General features: G+C 37.4%; 1 long non-coding RNA gene across 1 annotated transcript; it reads right to left on the bottom strand.

The window, feature by feature from the left end:
* Positions 1 to 869: 869 nt before the first annotated feature.
* On the bottom strand, positions 870 to 20,603 carry LOC149140018 (uncharacterized). The gene is made up of 11 exons (XR_016264458.1): positions 19,737 to 20,603; positions 19,324 to 19,632; positions 19,105 to 19,186; positions 13,087 to 14,677; positions 12,724 to 12,985; positions 12,510 to 12,585; positions 3,142 to 3,218; positions 2,785 to 2,849; positions 2,465 to 2,544; positions 1,649 to 1,724; positions 870 to 1,543 (listed from the first exon to the last, which is right to left on the bottom strand). It is a non-coding gene; the product is annotated as an uncharacterized LOC149140018 (long non-coding RNA).
* Between the last annotated feature and the right edge of the window lie 72 nt (positions 20,604 to 20,675).

The following is a 20,675-nucleotide window of genomic DNA, read 5'->3' as shown; positions in this document are numbered from 1 at the left end:
ATTAGTCATGGTGTTGACTGTGTATGGGTATTTTTGGAAGCCATAAGGGTTAAGCTTTGAAGGATGAAAAGACAGCCAAGAGAGCTAGATCTGGTGTGACCTAGGTGTAGCATTCTGGAGCATCCACGACATTGACAAGTGGGTAGTCTAAAAGACCTCAAGTACTGTGTTCGTGATAGAAATCAATGGGCTGTTAGGAGGCAGAGTAATGGAGCCCTAGTTCAACTTATGAAAGAAGCCATATGGTTGACAAGAAGGCATATCCAAAAGACCCAAGGAGCAGACTTCTTAATGGAGCTAGAAGGCTGCTAGTGGGCATATCTGTGAGCCAAAGTTCAGTGACACAAAAGGAGTTGTGATCATTGACAGTGGTAGCTAAAGATGCTAGTGCAGTGATCAACAAATTGGGAGACCCGCCAAATGTGTTCAAGGTACATGGACATGAATACATGGACATGAAGGGCTATAGAGTGTTTTGTCAACAAGTAGGTCAAGCGTACTTTGTTTAGGGTAGATTGGTGGTCATAGTAGTTGACACCAACCCTTAGTTGTGTCCTTGTATCAGGGTTGTATTTAAGAGCCATGATACCTAGTACGAGAGCCCTAAGACTGTTGAATTATAGTTTGTAATATAACAAGTAGAGGGTTTAAAAAGTTAAAAATTATCATGCACACTAGTGGATTCACTGATGTATTTTATTTCATTATGCAAAGTAGAAGTGTTGTCGCATTTGAGTGTGTTTGTGTTCGTGATTTTAGACTCAAACCAAATTCTTGAGTGTCGTGAAAAAATCAACAAGCTTACGCTTGAATTAAGCATACACATACCTATCCTCCCTTTAATATTATCTTAGCCACAATCATGAAAAATAAGCAATAAAGATGAGAACCTCAAGTATAACTTTTCTATTTCTTTCATATCAAAGTTTTAGGATAAATCGTTGTGCAAAAGGCAAATATTCCAGTGCATTAAAGGACAATAGTATTTTGTAAGAGAAAAGTATGGCTCACCCATCCTTTGTGTCAAGTTTGTAGAATTTCTAGTGTATCTTCACTACTTACCTTTGTAGATTATACAATTGTAGTCGTTCACTACATTAAGAAGATCAATATAGTTGATTATGAGAGCATAGATAACACATAATAGATAAAATAACAAACAAGTGGAGCCACAAATTAGCAAAAGATACTTTTAAGTGAAATGCATTGCATATAGGTATGTTAACTCACCTTCATTTATGAACAATAACCTCCATTTTCTCTGTCTGCTTCCTTCATTTCCTTTTGCACACCCAACAAATGAAACCAAGACCAAACTACAAAGAACGAGAAAAAAAGGAAAACAAAGGAAAGCGAGTACAACAAACCCAACAAATGAAACCAAGACCAAACTACAAAACATAAGCCAAAAAAAACAACGGAAAAAAAGTACAACTCAAAGCATGGCCATGCTCAAACTCAGAAAACAAAACATCCAAACAAGAACAAATTCTTTTTGCAAATATCCCCTTTACACATCATCTCTCTTATAATGTGTTGTCCTCTGCTGAAAGGAAAAAATGTGGGTTGAATAAGGTTAAAATATGCATACAATTAGTAATGGTAAACATATTTCAAAACCAATAATTATTCATAATAGAAAACACACCTGCCCTAGATTTGTTTTATAACTATGGACACTCTCTTTTGTATTCCACTTGTTCGTGCTCATCAAAACAAGCCATCTACAACAAATACAAAATAATATCATTATAGAAGTTAAACTAAAGATTCAAATGCAATAATTAATTGTCATAAGAAACATACCTTTCCTTGAGACTATTATATAAAAGGGGAGAGTCAATTTTGTATTTCATGTATTCATGCTCAATGGAACAAGCCATTTGCACTAGATATAAAATAAAATATTAGATTTATAATAGAATTTAAAGTAGCGAGGTTGAAGGTATGAGCTTGTCATGCAACTTAGTTCGAGTCCAGTTATATTCTATGCTATATCTCAAAAAAATATAATTTTTATAATCTAAATGTACTTCTACTACAAGTAATACAAACAATGTTTTCATAAGATGCAAATTTTTCAGAAAAGGAATCTAAGCATATCTAACCATATTGAACACCCAAAATCCTAAGGTCCACAAGGCAGTAATTATATGTTAGCACGATGGTTGATTGGTTGAAGGGTTAGTATACTTGTCTTCTCGACCTTACCCACCTCCTCTACAAGGCATGTTGTGTGGGGGTGTACATGTGATGTGGAGCAAGAACACATACACTGCACCATCTGAGACACTGCAACTATAGTCATTCTATGTTAATGTCCTTGGAAAATCTCAAACCTCACTCCCATTAACAAGATCATACTACCTTGAAGGCATGACAAAAAGATAAATCGATTCGCAAAAAACAAATATTTTAGTCGATTAAAGGACAATATTCTTATGTAGTAAATAATATGACTTACCAATCATCCAAGCTGCGTTGGTAGAATGTCTAGGGTATCTTCACCTTGACCTTCATAGACTATACAGTTGTGGTCGCTCACTACACAAAGCAGATCGATATAGTTGAGTGTAAGACCACATATAAAACATATAATAAATTGAAAAGCAAGCAAATGGATTCACAAATGAGCGAAAGATAATTGGTAAATTGAAAAGCAAGCAAATGGATTCACAAATGAGCGAAAGATAATTGGTAAATTGAAAAGCAAGCAAATGGATTCACAAATGAGCGAAAGATAATTGTGAGTTAAATGCATTGCATATAGTTAGGGTGATTCACCTTCATTTATGAAATGAGAAGCTCCATCTTATCTCTTTGATTTCTCTCCTTGATGCCTTCCTTTCCTATTGCACATCCAATAAACAAATCAAAGACCAAACTACAAGAAAAACAATGTAAAACAAAGCTAAACGAGTACAACAAAAAGCATGACTATGCTCAAACTCAACAAAAACAAAACATGTAGACAATAACAAACAAAAAATGCAAACTTCCCCTTTGCACACTATCTCTACTGCGGTGTCCTCTCCTCACCTGAAACGAAAAAAGGTCGAGTGAATAACATTAAAATCCAAACATAGATAGAAATGGTAAGCATATTAAAAAACCAATGATTATTCATAATAGCAAACACACCTCATCTAGAGTTTGTTATATAATGATAAATAATCCATTTTGTATTCCACTTACTCGTGCTCACGAGAACAAGACATCTACAACAAATACATAATAAGATATTAAAATCAATATACAATTAAACTGGAGGATTGAATGCAATAATTAATCATAATATGAAACATACTTGTCTTTGAGTTTTGTTATATAAAGGGGGATAATCCATTTTGTATTTCATGTATCCACAATTTTGATGGATTGTAGTAAACATAACTTACTACACATCAACAAATGCGCTTTAATCGTTTCAGGCTGTATTTACACCATAACACATTGAATTCAACAGATGCCTTTAATTATTTTAGTCAGAAATTCGACCATAACACATTGAATTCCCATGGTGGGAGCCCTCTCTCCAGAGAGAGGGCTTTTGAAATAGAAAATCAAGCAGACATACTCTAAGAACTTGTGACAAGGGCTAGCTAAGATAGCCTTGAAGCTATCCATATATCAAATTGTTTAGAGTAATTCAATATAGTCATGTCATAGTAATTTGAATGAATAATCTTCTGTGTACTTGTGTGAAGGCCAACATTTTGGTTGTTTGTTTTAGATATTCATAGTGAGGAGACAATTTTTTATTGCAGTGCCTACGAAACCTAATTATATGATTATCACTAATTCTTATGGTTTGCGGATGGTTCTTGACACCTTCAAGGTGATCTCAAGGCTTCTTTAATTGCTCGATACTTCTAGGTGATCCCGAGGATTTTTCAATTGCCTGTCATATGTCAAGGGGAAAGGGTTACTAGTTTCAACCTAGAACTTCTGGGAAAAACATATGTTGCTTCAACAACTTATTTAGATAATGGATTTGTGTACATAAGGTCGAGCTATGGAGATTTATATCTTATTAAATTGCATCAGTAGCTAGTCATTTCAAGCTCACATGTAGAAGTTTTGGAAAGATATGTAAATATCAATCTTATAACAAATTTTTGTATTTTAGATGAAAGTCAAGCATAAGGTCAAGTTGTTCCCTGTTTTGGAGCAATTAAAGAAGGTTTTCTCTTGAAGTCTATAGTAATGAGCACGAATCAACAAAGCTACTAAAGAAGGTTTTCTCTTGAAGTCTATAGTAATGAGCAAGAATCAACAAAGCTACTGGGCAAAAAGGAGATTTGGTCATATTTGTTAGTACCCATTGGATTTTCTATAATTGTAGTCACAATGTTCTTTAAATTCTTTTGGCCACTGAAGGGGTAGTATTGTCTATCTGGAAATTGGATAAACATTTGGTCATTGAGTTTGATATAGATCCCACTGGTGATGATCCTCTGTGGATTGGATGGACATATATTTAGCTTTATATTTAATATGAGCAGACGGAAATGATTTGATAAGAAAGAAATTCCTTTGGGTATGAAAGCAATCAGTCTTCGCACTTTTCGGTCAAGTTGAATCTTTTCGGTTAAGTAATTCAACGCATATTTTTTGTAGCATCACATAGAAGTGATACGATAACAACTATATACAATAGCTTTTCCAATCAAGGTAACTTACGGTTTGTTGTGTCTGATGAAAACAAAAGGGCCATGGAGCAGTGCACACGCTGGGTGGTGATTTCAACAATATTTGGAGCCTACAACAAGATTAGGCAACCAATGCATGTTAGGAGAATCAATGCAGAAAACATTGGTTTCCTTATGTTTGTGGGAAATATAGCTCTCGTACACATTGCTAACCTTGCTAGTTACCAAATTAGACAAAATGAATCTCATAAAATAGGACTTTCGTGCATAGTTTTGGTCAATGAGTTGCCATACAAGAAAATTATTATCTTCTTCACAAGTTGTCCCAACTCTAATGTCACTTGTACAAATTTTGGGTTGGTCATTGTTTTTAGCTTAAAGAACTCCAGTACAAAGGTGGTCTTCTCATACCTATCGTGACTTCTTTCTTTGTTCGTTCCACAACTATAAAAATCATTATGTTTTATAATTGTATGCAGACATTGACCTCCAATCTCTTCAATTCTGCTAGCAGGCATAAGCGATTGAAACACCCAACGATATATAAAGTAGCACAGTTGTTTGGCTACAACATTATGTTTACATCTACACAACACAAAATTAAAGGGGTTGAGGTGATATCGAAAAATGTTTTGGATTTAAATGATTTCACTGCAGACATAAGAGATGATCTCAAAGAGTTCTTTGGGAGAAAAGTATCAATGAAGCTTCTCAGCGTATCTCAAATCCATTCCAACAATGAAAGTGCAAAGTTAAGTGAAATGTGCTTCTACAAGACTGGATCTCTATTGATGGAGGAGTCACCACTATCAAACCACCTATGCTTGGGTTTGTGTGATTTTGCACCATGTGGGCAAAGAACCCAAGCATTGAGATTTTGTACCCAAGGTGTGGGTGTGAAATCAAGAAAAGGAATTATTATTTATTCATTGTTGCAAGTGGAGAATCCTTAGAGGAGAAAGGGTTTGTCTAGAAGCTTCAAGTCGGCCTAGGCTTGGAAAGACGCCATTTGAGGGAAAAGTCTACCCTCATGAGAAAACAATAAGAAGGGAAGTTGTGAAACTCATTTGATTATCCAACAAGTGCAAGTCTTCTCAAGTGAGGATTGATCCAAGGAGGCTGCATACCTCAGGAAGCCGAGCTAGATAAAGAGCAAGAAGAAGGGTTCCGTGTTTGTCTTTTTGTCTCATGCTCTGCTTTAGGTTCAAGGAGGATGTTAGCTGAGTTTGGTGAGGGTTTCAGTGGGGAAGTCTGTGCATCCAAGTAGTGGAAGAGACTTGTGGAAAAGGGTCGAAAGTTCTAGGCTAATGGCAGTGGTACTTCTATGATCCACCTGCAGAGTCTTGTACCTTATTGGAGGGCCAAAATGCCTAGAATAAGGTTGTTTTGGTATGCCGTGAGGATTGGAGGAAAGTTGGAGTAACACCCATGCCTTAAAGGACAAATGCAACAAGTACAAGGCTGGAAGAAGGGTACCGCAGGTCTGAGGTGACCCTAGATTTGGGGCCTCAGAGGTATGTAGCAAGGCTTAGGATATCAGTGAAAAAAATGACCAAACTGTTGTTGCTTGGGGGCTAAGTGGTAGCATCCTCAAGAAGATAGATTATTAAGGTTGGAGGGTTGTCCATGAGGTTTTGCACAACAATTTTGATATGCCCTAGTTAGGGTTTCTTCCTATGTAGAGAGTCATCCTATGGTCTGTCCAAATCTCAGTGAATGAATAACCCAGATCTGTAATGAATGAAGAGTATCGAGACCGTAGAAATGGAGCAGATAACTCTTTGTTGTGGTAGAAGTTTGAGATGGAAAGACAATGACAAGGGTGATGTAGTAAAGGAAAAGAGAAAGCTTGTTCAAATGTTTGAACAACAATTGTAATTAGCCCTAAGAATAGTGATATCGAATGCATCTTATCACTGTTGGTGGGTTGTTTGGAATAGCCCTAGCTCTGGACAATTTAAGGAAAAAAATTGCAAAAGAAACAAAAGTCTTGGAAGCCCTAAATTAGTCATGGTGCTCACTGTGTATGGGTAATTTTGGAATCCTTTTAGAATGCATCTTATCACTATTGGTAGGTTGTTTGGAATAGACCTAGATCTGGACAATTTAAGGAGACAAATTGCAGAAGAAACGACAATCTTGGAAGCCCTAAGGGTTGAGCTTTGAAGGATGAAAGGGCAGCCGAGAGGGCTAGCTAGATCTGGGGTGGCCTAGGAGTACCATTCTGAAGCATCCAAGATGTTGACAAGTGGGTAGTCTAGAAGACCTCAAGTACAATGTTCATGAAAGTAATCAATGGGCTGTTAGGAGGCAGAATAGTGGACACCTAGTTCAACTTATGAAAGGAGCCCTATGGTTGACAAGAGGGCATATATAGAAGACCCAAGGAGCAAACCTCTTAATGGAGCTAGAAGGCTGTTAGTGGGAAGATCTGTGAGCTAAAGTTCAATGACACAAAAGGAGTTGTGATCATTGATAGTGGGAACTGGAGATGCAAGTGCATTGATCAGCAGATTGGGCGGCAACAAGATCTGCCAGATGTGTTCAAGGTACGTATTGAGAAATGGCAATAAGAAATTCCAGTTTAATTTGTCTTTGAATTAAACTGTGAATTAAATTTGAATTCTATTCTCATAGCAACTTAAAATAGTTAAATTAAGTTTAATAAACTTAACTTAGGAAATTCGAGTTGGAAGTCTTTCTGTCGTCATGTGTATGTTCTCCCTACTTTGTAGGAATCAGTTATGAGTTAATTGTGAGTTGTAAAATAGAAGACTTAGTTTCATGAGTCAGTTCAGTTAAATTAGTTCTCAAACTAATTGAGAGAACTAATAGTGAGTTAACAGTCAATGGTGTCACTAATGAACTCCACTAGTGCTACTCTAATTAACTAAATATTTATTCATCAAAAACTCATGCATGTTGATTCTAAGAAAGACCCAATTGAGACTAAAGTGCAGGGGCAGTGTACTATTTGTTTTAGATTTTTCGGATTTGCACTGATAGTGCATGCATTCAGGAACTGATCCTTGAGGGATCGTGCAATTTTTAGAGGCTTTATTTCCCTTTAAATACAAGCTATCCTCCATAAGGAATTACGATTGGAATAGAGACTTGGATAGCTTGTGAAGAGGCTAAGCTTTGGCCTTGAGCTTGCTTATGAGTTGGAGATTGAAATTGCTTAGTGTTGGGATTGATTAGAGAGAACAAGCATTGTAATTTTATCTTATTTTTCTGGATTAATACAAAAAAAATAGTGGGGTTTTGGGTTGTGGCTTTCGCTGGATATTTATTGTGTTATGTGCCTTTGATTCTCTTCCTCTATTGATTATTGTTTGCTCGATGTTTATGGGCTTCCGTTGTAAAGAGTAAAAGTAGATTCTTGTCTCTTGCTTTAGCAAATTGCATTAGCTTGTGAATCTACAAGACTTTCTACATGGTATTGGCGCTGAGAACAATATACTAGAGGAGATTTCGAAGTTTTGAGTTTCTAAGTTTTGAGTTTCTGGGTTACAGGTGAAAGTCGAATTTGCAAACATACTTCAGGATCAGCAGATGGCATTCCATGGGTTGAGACTTGAGTATGCCTTGGTAGGCAGCTCGAAGTTCATAGCCTGGAGGGACAGGATGGAGGCTGTGCTAGAGGACAATGGCTTGAAGAAATTTGTTGAACAAGCAATTCCTAAGCCAACAGCCACTGATGCACAAAACTTGGCGGAGTGGAAGAACTGTGTGGCGAAGGCAAGGCAGATAATCCTTGAGGGAGTTCGAGATCATATTGTCTCGAGTCTCCATGGGAAGGAAACCCCGCATGCTATGTGGAAAACATTGACGGACTTGTATCAGAATAGCAGTGATCAAAGGAAGTTGACACTAAAGGATAAACTACGTAAAATCATGATGGAGAAAGGCGAAACGATTCCAAAGTACTTGAGCAAGTTCACTCAATGTTGGGATGAACTTGGAAGTGTTGGACTCACGGTTGCTGAGGAGGATATGGTAAGCCTTGCTCTTCTTTGGATTCCCAAAGAGTTGGCATAGTTATCAGGACTTTGTCAATGGTCGGATTTGATGCAGGATGAGATCAGGAGGAACACCAGGGATGACTCTTCATCAAACACTGATGATGAAGAGAATTGTGCCTTAGTGATTAAGGAAAGGAAAGGGAAAGGTAAACTTTCCCATTCCAAATTAGATTCTTATCATGGAGGTAAGAAGAAGGACATGGCGAAAGTTAAATGCTTTCATGATCACAAGATGGGTCACTTTGCTACAAATTGTCCATTGAAGAAGTCCAAGGAGAAGTCCTCGGGAGGAGTGGCGGGTGAGGCTTTGGCCTCCCAATTAGAATTGGACTTTTCCCTCATTGCATGAATGGTGTCTTTAATGATGGGAAGTTTCTGGTACTTAGACAGTGGAGCTTCTTTCCACATGACGGGCGACAAAGATTTATTCAGTGAAATGGAGGAGAAAGATCTCAAGATGCATATCGAGATAGGTGATGACGGTAAGTATAGTGTTATTGGTGTGGGCACTATTACTTTTCAGAGGGAGCATACGACTCCACTCACCTTGAATAATGTTATGCATGTACTCGGATTGACGAAGAACTTGGTATTCGTTGCCATGATTGAGGATAGAGGCTATGATGTGATCTTTTCGAAAGGAAAGGCGTTCTTTTGACACATAGCCATGGGTCAAGTAAAGAAGATAGGTATTCGAGTTTAGAATCTCTATAAGATAGAAGTAGAGGATTGTGTTGCTTTGAGTTCAAAAGCGGAAAAAATGTTGAGACAAGATGTCGGCGAGTTGTAGCACAGGCGATTGGGCCACTTGCATCATTTTGGGAAAATACACCAAGTCTTCCTTTGGAGACAAAGACAATGAAGCATAGTCTATTCTAGAGAGGGTCCATTCATATGTGTGGGGACCATTCTCAACAGCATCCACGACCAAACACAGGCATTATGTTATATTTGTTGATGACTATTCTCATAAATGTTGGGTATTTTTTATGCAAAAAAAGGATCAAACTTTCACAAAGTTTTGTGAGTTCAAAGCATTGGTAAAGAAAGAATTTGGCAAGAAGGTTAAAGCTCTATGGAGCGATAACAGTGGTGAGTATGTCTCCAATGAATTTAAGAACTTCTGTGCAGCAGAAGGGATTAAACGAGAGTTGACGACACCCCATAACCCTCAACAAAATGGGGTTGTCGAGAAGAAGATCAGGAGCATAATAGGGGCAACAAGGGCGATGTTGCATGATCAGGGCCTACCACTACACTTGTGGGCCGAGGCATGCAACACCATTGTTTATGTTCAGAACTGTAGCCCACATCGGATACTTGAGATGAAGACACCAGAGGAGGCTTATTCCGATAAGAGGCCAGATGTTGGTCACTTCAAGTTTCGGTCATCGGTTTATTGCCATGTGACCAAAGATACACGCAAGAAGCTTGAGCCAACAACAGAGTTGGGGATCTTTGTGGGGTACATTAATACACCCCACAACTATCGGGTGTACATGTCGACGAGTCGGATGACAGTGGTTCGCAGGGATATCAGGTTCGATGAGGAGAAGGCCATGCAAGTATCCCTTGAGAGGGAGCTTGAGCTACATGTGGATGAGGAGCTTTTAGCTCCTAAGTTTGAGGGACCTTAGATTGATGTGGAGCAGCCACATGCAGAGGTTCAGAGAGTGGAGACATCCACTCAGGTAGAGTCTTCCAGAGAGGGAAGAAAGTGCACTAGAGAGGCTGACAGATTGTTGGATGATGCATGGGAGAATGTGGGAGCACCCTCTTCTCAGCGTAGACAGAGGAGGTCACCAGAGAGGTACACTAGATACATGGCACTTATGGGTGCATGTGTTGTGACAAAGCCATCTTCCTTTCAGGAAGCAGTGCAGCAGCCGGTTTGGGTTGATCCGATGGTGAAGGAGTATGACTCCATAGTTCAAAACAGTGTTTGGGATGTGGTCCCGAGACTAGAGGACAAGTCAGTTGTGAGCTCCCATTGGCTTTACAAGGTAAAGCAAAATGCAGATGGTAGTGTGGAGAAGGATAAGGCCAGATTTGTGGCCCGTGGCTTTTCGCAAGTAGAGGGGATTGACTATAATGAGACCTTTTGTCCTGTTGCAAGGTACTCGTCAATCAAATCTATTTTAGCACTATCAGTACATATGGGTTGGAAGATCCATTAGATGGATGTGAAGACTACTTTCCACAATGGCATGATTGAGAAAGAGGTGTACATAGAACAACCTGAAGGTTTTGAAACTTTGAACCGTGAGTTGCATGTGTTCCGACTCAAGAGAGCGTTGTATGGGCTGAAACAAGCAACCCATGGTTTGTACACCAGGATTGATAGCTACTTCACTGGGTTGGGCTTCACGAAGAGTGAAGCAAATGCAAACCTATATCACATAGTGGTGGAAGGTAAGTTGTTGATCATTGTACTTTATGTAGATGATTATACACTGACAGGTGATGAGAAGCTCATCAAATCTTGTAAGGAGGACCTTTGCAAGAGAGTTTGAGATGAAGTACATGGGGCTCATGCATTACTTTCTTGGCATGGAGGCAAGGCAGGGAGATGGGGAGTTGTTTGTATCTCAAGGCAAGTATGCCAACGAGATACTCAGGAGATTCTGCATGGATAGCGGTAAACCCATCGAGACTCCTCTAGCTAGTAACTGGAGGAAGGAGGATGCTACTTCAGGGGATGTAGTGGAAGCTACTATTTACATGTAGCTTGTGAGTTCACTCATGTACTTAGCGAACACGCGACCGGATATGTGCTATGTAGTTAACCAGCTTAGTCAAGCAATGGTTAGGCCTACCAAGCTGTCTTGGAAGGCGGCAAAGCATGTATTGAGATACCTCAGAGGCACTACTCAGTTTGGGTTATGGTACAGACGGGCAGAGGGAATGAAGCTTCAAGGCTTCACCGACGCAGATTGGGAAGGGAGTCTATTCGACAGGAAGAGCACATCAAGATGGATCTTGAGTATTGGGTCAACGACAGTTTCTTGGCATAGCAGGAAACAAAGATCGGTTGCACTCAGTTCGGCAGAGGAAGAGTACATGGCTGCAAGTCAGGTAACATGTGAGGCTATCTGGATGAGGAAGATCCTAGTTGGTTTGTTTGGTCAGCAGATGGATCCGACAGTGATTTATTGTGATAATCAGAGTTGTATCAAACTCTCTGAAAATCCAGTCTTTCATGATTTGTCCAAGCATATTAATATCTGGTATCATCATCTCAGAGGTTGTGTATTGAGGTGGATCATGTCGTTATATTACATTCCCACAGAAAAGCAAGATGCTAACATCTTGACAAAGGCATTGTCAAGATGTAAATTCGAGTTTCACAGAGACAGGGTTGGGGTAGTTGATAATCCCCTTCTTGTTGAGAGGGAGTGTTGAGAAATGGCAACATGAAATTTCAATTTAATTTGTTCTTGAATTAAACTGTGAATTAAATTCGAATTATATTCTCATAGCAACTTAAAATAGTGTGTTTGTATTCGTGATTTTAGAGTCAAACCAGATTCTTGAGTGTAGTGGAAAAATCAACAAGCTTACGCTTCAATTAAGCATACACATACCTGCCCTCCCTTCGCTAATATTATCTAAGCAACAATCATGAAAAATAAGCACTAAAGATGTGAACCTCCAGTTTAACTTTTCTATTTCTTTCATACCAAAGTTTTAGGAAAAATTCTTGAATCTCACACACCTGAATAAGATCATACTACCTCGAAACCATTACAAAAGGATAAATCGTTGTGCAAAAAGTAAATATTCTAGTGTAATAAAGGACAATAGTATTTTGTAGGAGAAAAGTATGGCTCACCCATCCTTTGTGCCAAGTTTGTAGAATTTCTAGTGTATCTTCACCACTTTGTAGATTATACAATTGTAGTGGTTCACTACATAAATAAGATCATTATAGTTGATTATGAGAGGATAGATAACACATAATAAATTGAATAACAAACAAGTGTAGCCACAAATTAGCAAAAGATACTTTTAAGTGAAATGCACTGCATATAGGTACGTTAACTCACTTTCATTTATGAAGAATAACCTCCATTTTCTCTGTTTGCTTCCTTCATTTCTTTCTCTGTCTGCTTCCTTCATTTCCATTTGCGCACCCCCCAAATGAAACCAAGACCAAACTACAAAAAATGAGCAAAAGGAAAGAGAAAAAAAAAAGAACAACTCAAGGCATGGCCATGCTCAAACTCAGAAAACAAAACATCCAACAAAAAGGAAAAATTGCAAATATCCCCTTTGCACACCATCTCTCCAGCAATGTATTGTCCTTTGCTGAAAGGAAAAAGGTGGTTTGAATAAGGTTAAAATATACACACAATTAGTAATGGTAAACATATTTGAAAACCAATAATTATTCATAATAAAAAACGCACCTCCTCTAGAGTTTGTTAATAACGATGGACACTCTTTTGTATTCCACTTGTTCATGCTCATCAAAACAAGTCGTCCGCAATAGATACAAACTAAGATATTAGAATCGTTATATAAGTTAAACTAAAGAGTCGAATGCAATAATTAATCGTCATAAGAAACACACCTTTCCTCAAGACTATTATATAAAAGGGGAGAGTCCATTTTGTATTTCATGTATTCATGCTCAATGGAACAAGCCATTTGCACTACATATACAATAAAATATTAGATTTATAATAGAATTTAAACTAGAGAGTTTGAAGGTATGAGCTTGTCATGCAACTTAAGTTCGAGTCTAGTTATATTTTGTGCTATATGTCAAAAGAATATAAATTTTATAAACCAGATATACTTCTACTATAAGTAATAAAATCAAAGTTTTCATAAGATGTAATTTTTTCGGAAAAGCAATCTAAGCATATCTAAACATATTGAACACACAAAATCCCATAGTCCACAAGGCAGTAATTGTATGTTAACACAATGGTTGATAAGTTGAAGGGTTAGTATACTTGTCTTCTTGACCTTACCCACCTCCTCTACAAGGCATGCTGTGTGGGGGTGTGCATGTGATGTGGAGCAAGAACACATACGCTGCACCATCTTAGACACTACAACTATAGTCACTCACTACACAAAGTAATATTATATATGAGATCACAAATAAACCACGAGAGAAAATGAATAACAAATATACAAAATAACAAATAATCATACAAATACTTGTTTGCCCTTGGCTAATGTTATATTAGCAACAACCATGAACAATAAGCCCTGAAATTGTGAACCTCAATATAGCATTTCCCTTTATTCTGTGTCGAAGTTCTTGGAAAATCTCAAACCTCGCACCCATTAACAAGATCATACTACCCTGAAGGCATGACAAAAGGATAAATCGAATCGCAAAAAAAAAATATTTTAGTCGATTAAAGGACAATATTCTTATGTAGGAAAAAAATATGACTTATTAATCGTCCAAGCTGCGTTGATAAAATGTCTAGGGTATTTTCACCTTGACCATCATAGCCTATACAATTGTGCTCACTCACTACACAAAGCAAATTGATATAGTTGAGCGTGAGACCACATATAAAACATAATAAATTGAAAAGAAAGCAAATGGATTCACAAATAAGCGTAAGATAATTGTGAGTGAAATGCATTGCATATAGTTAAGGTGATTGACCTTCATTTATGAAATGATAGCCTCCATCTTATCTCTTTGATTTCTCCCCTTGTTGCCTATGAAATGATATGCTCCATCTTATCCCTTTGGTTTTCTCTCCTTCCTGCCTTATGAAATGATATGCTCCATCTTATCTCTTTGGTTTTCTCTCCTTGCTGCCTTCCTTTCCTATTGCACATCCAATAAACAAATTCAATACCAAACTGCAAGAAATGAGAAAAAAAATGTAAAACAAAGCTAAACGTGTACAACAAAAAGCATGACTATGGTCAAACTCAACAAAAACAAAACATGTAGACAATAACAAACAAAAATTGCAAACTTCCCCTTTGCACATTATCTCTACTGCAGTCTCCTCTCCTCACCTGAAAGGAAAAAAAGTGGGGTGAATAACATTAAAATCCAAACATAGATAGTAATGGTAAGCATATTAAAAAACCAATAATTATTCATAATAACAAACACACCTCCTCTAGAGTTTATAATATAAAGATAAACACTCCATTTTGTATTCCACTTACTTGTGCTCACCAGAACAAGACATCCACAAAAATACATAATAAGGTATTAAAATCAATATACAATTTAAACTGGAGAATTGAATGCAATAATTAATCAGAGTTAATATAAAGGGGGATAATCCATTTTGTATTTCATGTATCCATAATTTTAATGGATTGTAGTAAATATAACTTACTACACACCAACAAATGTGCTTTAATTGTTTCAATTTGTATTTATACCATAACACATTGAATTCCCATGGTGGGAGCTCTCTCTTGTGAGAGGAGAGAGAGGGCTTTTGAAACATAAAATCAAGCAACTTACTCTAAGAACTTGTGACAAGGGTTAGCTAAGATAGCCTTGAAGCTATCCATATATCAAATTGTTTTGAGTAATGCAATATAATCACATCATAGTAATTTGAACGAATAATCTTCTGCGTATTTGTGTGAAGGCCAACATTTTCGTTGTTTGTTTTAGAGATTCATAGTGAGGAGACGATTTGTTATTGCAATGCCTGCCAAACCCAATTCTATGACTATCACTAATGCTTATGGTTTGCGGATGTTTCTTGATACCTTCAAGGTGATCTCAGGGCTTCTTCAATTGCTCAATACATCTACGTGATCTTAGGGATTTTTCAATTCCCTGTCATATGTCAAGGGGAAAGGGTTGCTAGTTTCAAGTTAGAACTTCTAGGAAAAACATATGTCGCTACAAAAACTTCTTATTTAAATAGCGGATTTGTGTACATAAGGTCGAGCATAACTTATCAAATTGCATCAATAGCTAGTCGTTTCAAGCTCACATGTAGACGTTTGGAAAGATATGTAAATATTAATCTTATAACGAATTTCTATATTTTAGATGAAAGTCAAGCATAAGGTCAAGTTGTTCCCTATTTTGGAGCAGTTAAAGAGGGTTTTCTCTTATAGTCTGCAGTCATGAGCACACATCAACATATCTACTGGGCAAAAAGGAGATTTCGTCATATTTGATATGAGCAAAGAGAAAATAATTTGAAAAGAAAGAAATTCCTTTGGGTATGAAAGCAATTAGTCTTCGCACTTTTCGGTCTAGGTATTCAACCCATATTTTTTAGAGTGTCACATAGTAGTGACAGGGTAACAACTATATACAATAACTTTTCCAATCATGGTAATTTACGGTTTGTTGTGTCTGATGAAAACAAAAGGGCCATGGAGCAGTGCGTAGGTGGGTGGTGATTTCAACGATATTTGGAGCCTACAACAAGATTAGGCAAGCCATGCATGTGAGGAGAATCACTGCAAAAAACATTGGTTTCCTTATGTTTGTGGGAAATATAGCTAGGACTTTCGCGCATAGTTTTGATCAATGAGTTGCCATACAACAAAATTGTTATCTTCTTGACAAGTTTTTCCCAACGCTAATGTCACTTATACAAACTCTGGGTTGGTGATTGTGTTTAGCTTAAAGAACTCCAATACAAAAGTGGTATTCTCATACCTATCGAGACTTGTTTCTTTGTTCGTTCCATGACTATAAAACTCATTCCGTTTTATATTCCAATCTCTTCAATTCTGCTAGAATAATAAGCGATTGAAACACCCAATGATATATAAAGTAACACAGTTGTTTGGCTACAACATTATGTTTACATCTACACAACACAAATTAAAGGGGTTGCGGTGATATAGAAAAATGTTTTGGATTTAAATGATTTCACTACAAACATTAGAGAAGATCTCAAAGAGTTCTTTGGGAGAAAAGTATCAATGAAGCTTCTCAGCATATCTCAGATCCATTCCAGCAATGAAAGTGCAAAGTTAAGTGAAATGTGCTTCTATAAGACTGGATCTCTACTGATGGAGGAGTCATCGCTATCAAACCACCTATGCTTGGGTTTGTGTGAGTTTGCACCACAAAATGGTTTGCCCTGTTGTGGGCAAAGAACCCAAGCATTAGGATTTTGTACCCAAAGTGTGGGTGTGAAATCAAGAAAAGTAATTATTATTTATTCATTGTTGCAAGTGGAGAACCCTTAGAGGAGAAAGGGTGACCTAAGGATATGATGAAGGGTCTTGATCAAATAACGAAATTAATTTTCCTTTAGTTATTTGGGGTTTGTCTAGAAGCTTCAAGTCGGCCTAGGCTTGGAAACACGCCATTTAAGGGCAAAGTCCACCCTCATGAGAAAACAATAAGAAGGGAAGTTGTGAAACTCATTTGATTATCCAACAAGTGCAATTCTTCTCAAGTGAGGATTGAACCAAGGAGCCTGCATACCTTAGGAAGCAGAGTTAGATAAAGAGCAAGAATAAGCATTTCGTGTTTGTCTTTTTGTCTCATGCTCTGCTTTAGGTTCAAGGAGGATGCTAGCTGAGTTTGTTGAGGGTTTCAATGGGCAATTTTGTGCATCCAAGTAGTGGAAGAGACTTATGGAAAAGGTTCAAAAGTTCTAGGCTAATAGCAGTGGTACTTCTACGATCTAGCCGCAGAGTCCTGTAGCTTATTAGGGGGCCAAAACACTTAGAATAAGGTTGTTTTGGTATGGCATGAGGATTGGAGGAAAGTTGGAGTAAGGAGCCACAACGCATGCCTTAGAGGACCAATGCAGCAAGTACAAGGATGGAAGAAGGGTACCGCAGGTCTGAGATAACCCTAGATTTGGGGCTTGAAAGATCTGTAGCAAGGCTTAGGATATCAGTAAAAAAAATGACCAAACTGTGGTTGCTTGGGTGATAAGTGGTAGCGTCCTCAAGAAGATAGATTGCTAAGGTTGGAGGGTTGTCCATGAGGTTTTGGACAACAATTTTGATATGCCCTAGTTAGGGTTTCTTCCAAATCTCAGTGAAAGAACAACCCAGATCTGTGATGAATGAAGAGTGTCAAGACCCTAGAAAGGGAGCAGATAACTCTTTGTTGTGGGTAGAAGTTTGAGATGGAAAGACAATGACAATGGTGATGTAGTAAAGGAAAAGAGAAGGTTTTTTCAAATGTTTGAACAACAGTTGTAATTAGTCCTAAGAATACTGATATAGAATGCATCTTGTCATTATTAATGGGTTGTTTGGAATAGCCCTAGATCTGGAAAATTTAAGGAGACAAATTCCAAAAGAAACAAAAGCCTTGGAAGCCCTAGAATAGTCATGGTGTTCACTGTGTATGGTAATTTTGGAATCCCTTTAGAAAGCATCTTATCGTTGTTGTTGGGTTGTTTGGAATAGCCCTAGATCTGGAAAATTTAAGGAGACAAATTGCAAAAGAAACAACAATCTTGGAAGCCCCAAGGGCTAGTTCTGGGGTGGCCTAGGAGTACCATTATGGAGCATCCAAGACGTTGACAAGTGGGTAGTCTAGAAGACCAAGTACAATGTTCATGAAAGGAATCAATGGGCTGTTAGGAGGCAAAGTAGTGTTCACCTAGTTCAGCTTATGAAAGGAGCCATATGGTTGACAAGAGGGCATATCTAGAAGACCCAAGGAGCAAACGTCTTAATGGAGCTAGAAGGCTGCTAGTGGGCAGATCCGTGAGCCAAAGTTGAATGACAAAAAAGGGCTATAGTGCACTGATGCAAGTGCACTGATCAACAGATTGGGCAGCAACAGGATCTGCCAGATGTGTTCAAGGTACGTGGACTGAAAGGGCTATAGTGTGTGCTGTCAACAAGTAGGTCAAGTGTACTTTGTTTAGGGTAGATTCGTGGTCATAGCAATGGACACCAAGTCTTAGTTGTGTCCTTACAACAGGGTTTTATGTAAGGGCCATGATCCCTAGTACGTGAGCCCTAACACCATTGTAAACAAGTAGAGGGTTTAGAAAGTAAAAAATTGTCATGCGCACTAGTTGATTCATTGATGTATATTATTTCATTGTGCAAAGTAGATGTGTTTTCGCATTTGAGTGTGTTTGTCTTCATGATTTTAGAGTCAAACCAGAGTCTTGAGTGTAGTGGAAAAATCAACAAGCTTACGCTTGAATTAAGCATACACATCCCTGCCCTCCCTTGGCTAATATTATCTTAGCAACAATCATGAAAAATAAGCACTAAAGATGTGAACCTCAAGTATAACTTTCCTATTTCTTTCATATCAAAGTTTTAGGAAAAATTCTTGAATCTCACACACATGAATAAGATTATACTACCTCAAAACCATTACAAAAGGATAAACCGTTGTGCAAAAAGCAAATATTCCTGTTTATTAAAGTACAATAGTATTTTGTAGGAGAAAAGTATGGCTCACCGATCCTTTGTGCCAAGTATTAAAGGACAATAGTATTTTGTAGGAGAAAAGTATGGCTCACCAATCCTTTGTGCCAAGTTTGTAGAATTTCTAGTGTATCTTCGCCACTTGACCTTTGTAGATTATACAATTGTACTGGTTCACTACATAAATAAGATGATTATAGCTGATTATGAGAGCATAGATAACACATAATAAATTGAATAACAAATAGGTGGAGCCACAAATTAACAAATATACTTTTAAGTGAAATGCATTGCATATAGGTATGTTAACTCACCTTCATTTATGAACAATAACCTCCATTTTCTCTGTCTGCTTCCTTCATTTCCTTTTGCACACCCAAAAAATGATACCAAGACCAAACTACAAAAAACGAGAAAAAAGGGAAACAAAGGAAATCGAGTACAACGAACCCAACAAATGAACCCAAAGACCAAACTACAAAAAATGAGCCAAAAAAAGGAAAAATAAAAAAGCAAAAACTCAAAGCATGGCCATGCTCAAACTCAGAAAACAAACATCAAAACAAGAAGAAAAATTGCAAATATCCCCTTTGCACACCATCTCTCCCGCAATGTGTTGTCCTCTGCTGAAAGGAAAAAAGTTGGTTGAATAAGGTTAAAATATACACACAATTAGTAAAGGTAAACATATTTCAAAACCAATAATTATTCATAATAGAAAACACACCTCCCCTAGAGTTTGTTTTATAACGATGGACACTCTTTTGTATAAGACTTGTTCATGCTCATTGAAACAAGTCATCTACAACATATATAAAATAAGATATCAGAATAGTTATATAAGTTAAACTAAAAAGTCGAACGCAATAATTAATCGTCATAAGAAACACACCTTTCCTTAAGACTATTATATAAAAGGGGAGAGTCCATATTGTATTTCATGTATTCATGCTCAATGGAACAAGCCATTTGCACTAGATATACAATAAAATATTAGATTTCTAACAGAATTTAAACTAGAGAGTTTGAAGGTATGAGCTTGTCATGCAACTTATTTCGAGTCCAGTTATATTTTGTGCTCTATCTCAAAAAAATATAAATTTCATAAACCACATATAATTTTACTACAAGTAAAAACAATGTTTTCATAAGATGTAATTTTTTCGGAATAGCAATCTAAGCATATCTAAAGCAATAATTGTATGTTAGCACGATGGTTAATAAGTTGAAGGGTTAGTATACTTGTCTGCTCGACCTTGCCCACCTCCTCTACAAGGCACGTTGTGTGGGGGTGTGCATGTGATGTGGGGCAAGAACACATACGCTACACCATCTGAGATACTGCAACTATAGTCACTCATTGCACAAAGTAATATTATATATGATATCACAAATAAAACACGAGAAAATGAATAACAAATATACAGAGTGACAAAATAATCATACACATACCTGTTCGTCGTTGGCTAATGTTATAGCAACAACAACCATGAAAAATAAGCCCAGAAATTGTGAACCTCAATATCGCATTTCCCTTTATTGTGTGTTGAAGTCCTTGGAAAATCTCAAACCTCACACCCATTTACAAGATCATACTACCCTGAAGGCATGACAAAAGGATAAATCAATCCGCAAAAAACAAATATTTCAGTCAATTAAAAGACAA

This window comes from Pinus tabuliformis, chromosome X (genome assembly GCF_031772625.1).
Source record: "Pinus tabuliformis cultivar Carrire ecotype Pingquan chromosome X, CPIR1, whole genome shotgun sequence".
NCBI classification, from domain to species: Eukaryota; Viridiplantae; Streptophyta; class Pinopsida; order Pinales; family Pinaceae; genus Pinus; species Pinus tabuliformis.
This window is presented reverse-complemented; position numbering and strand designations above follow the sequence as displayed.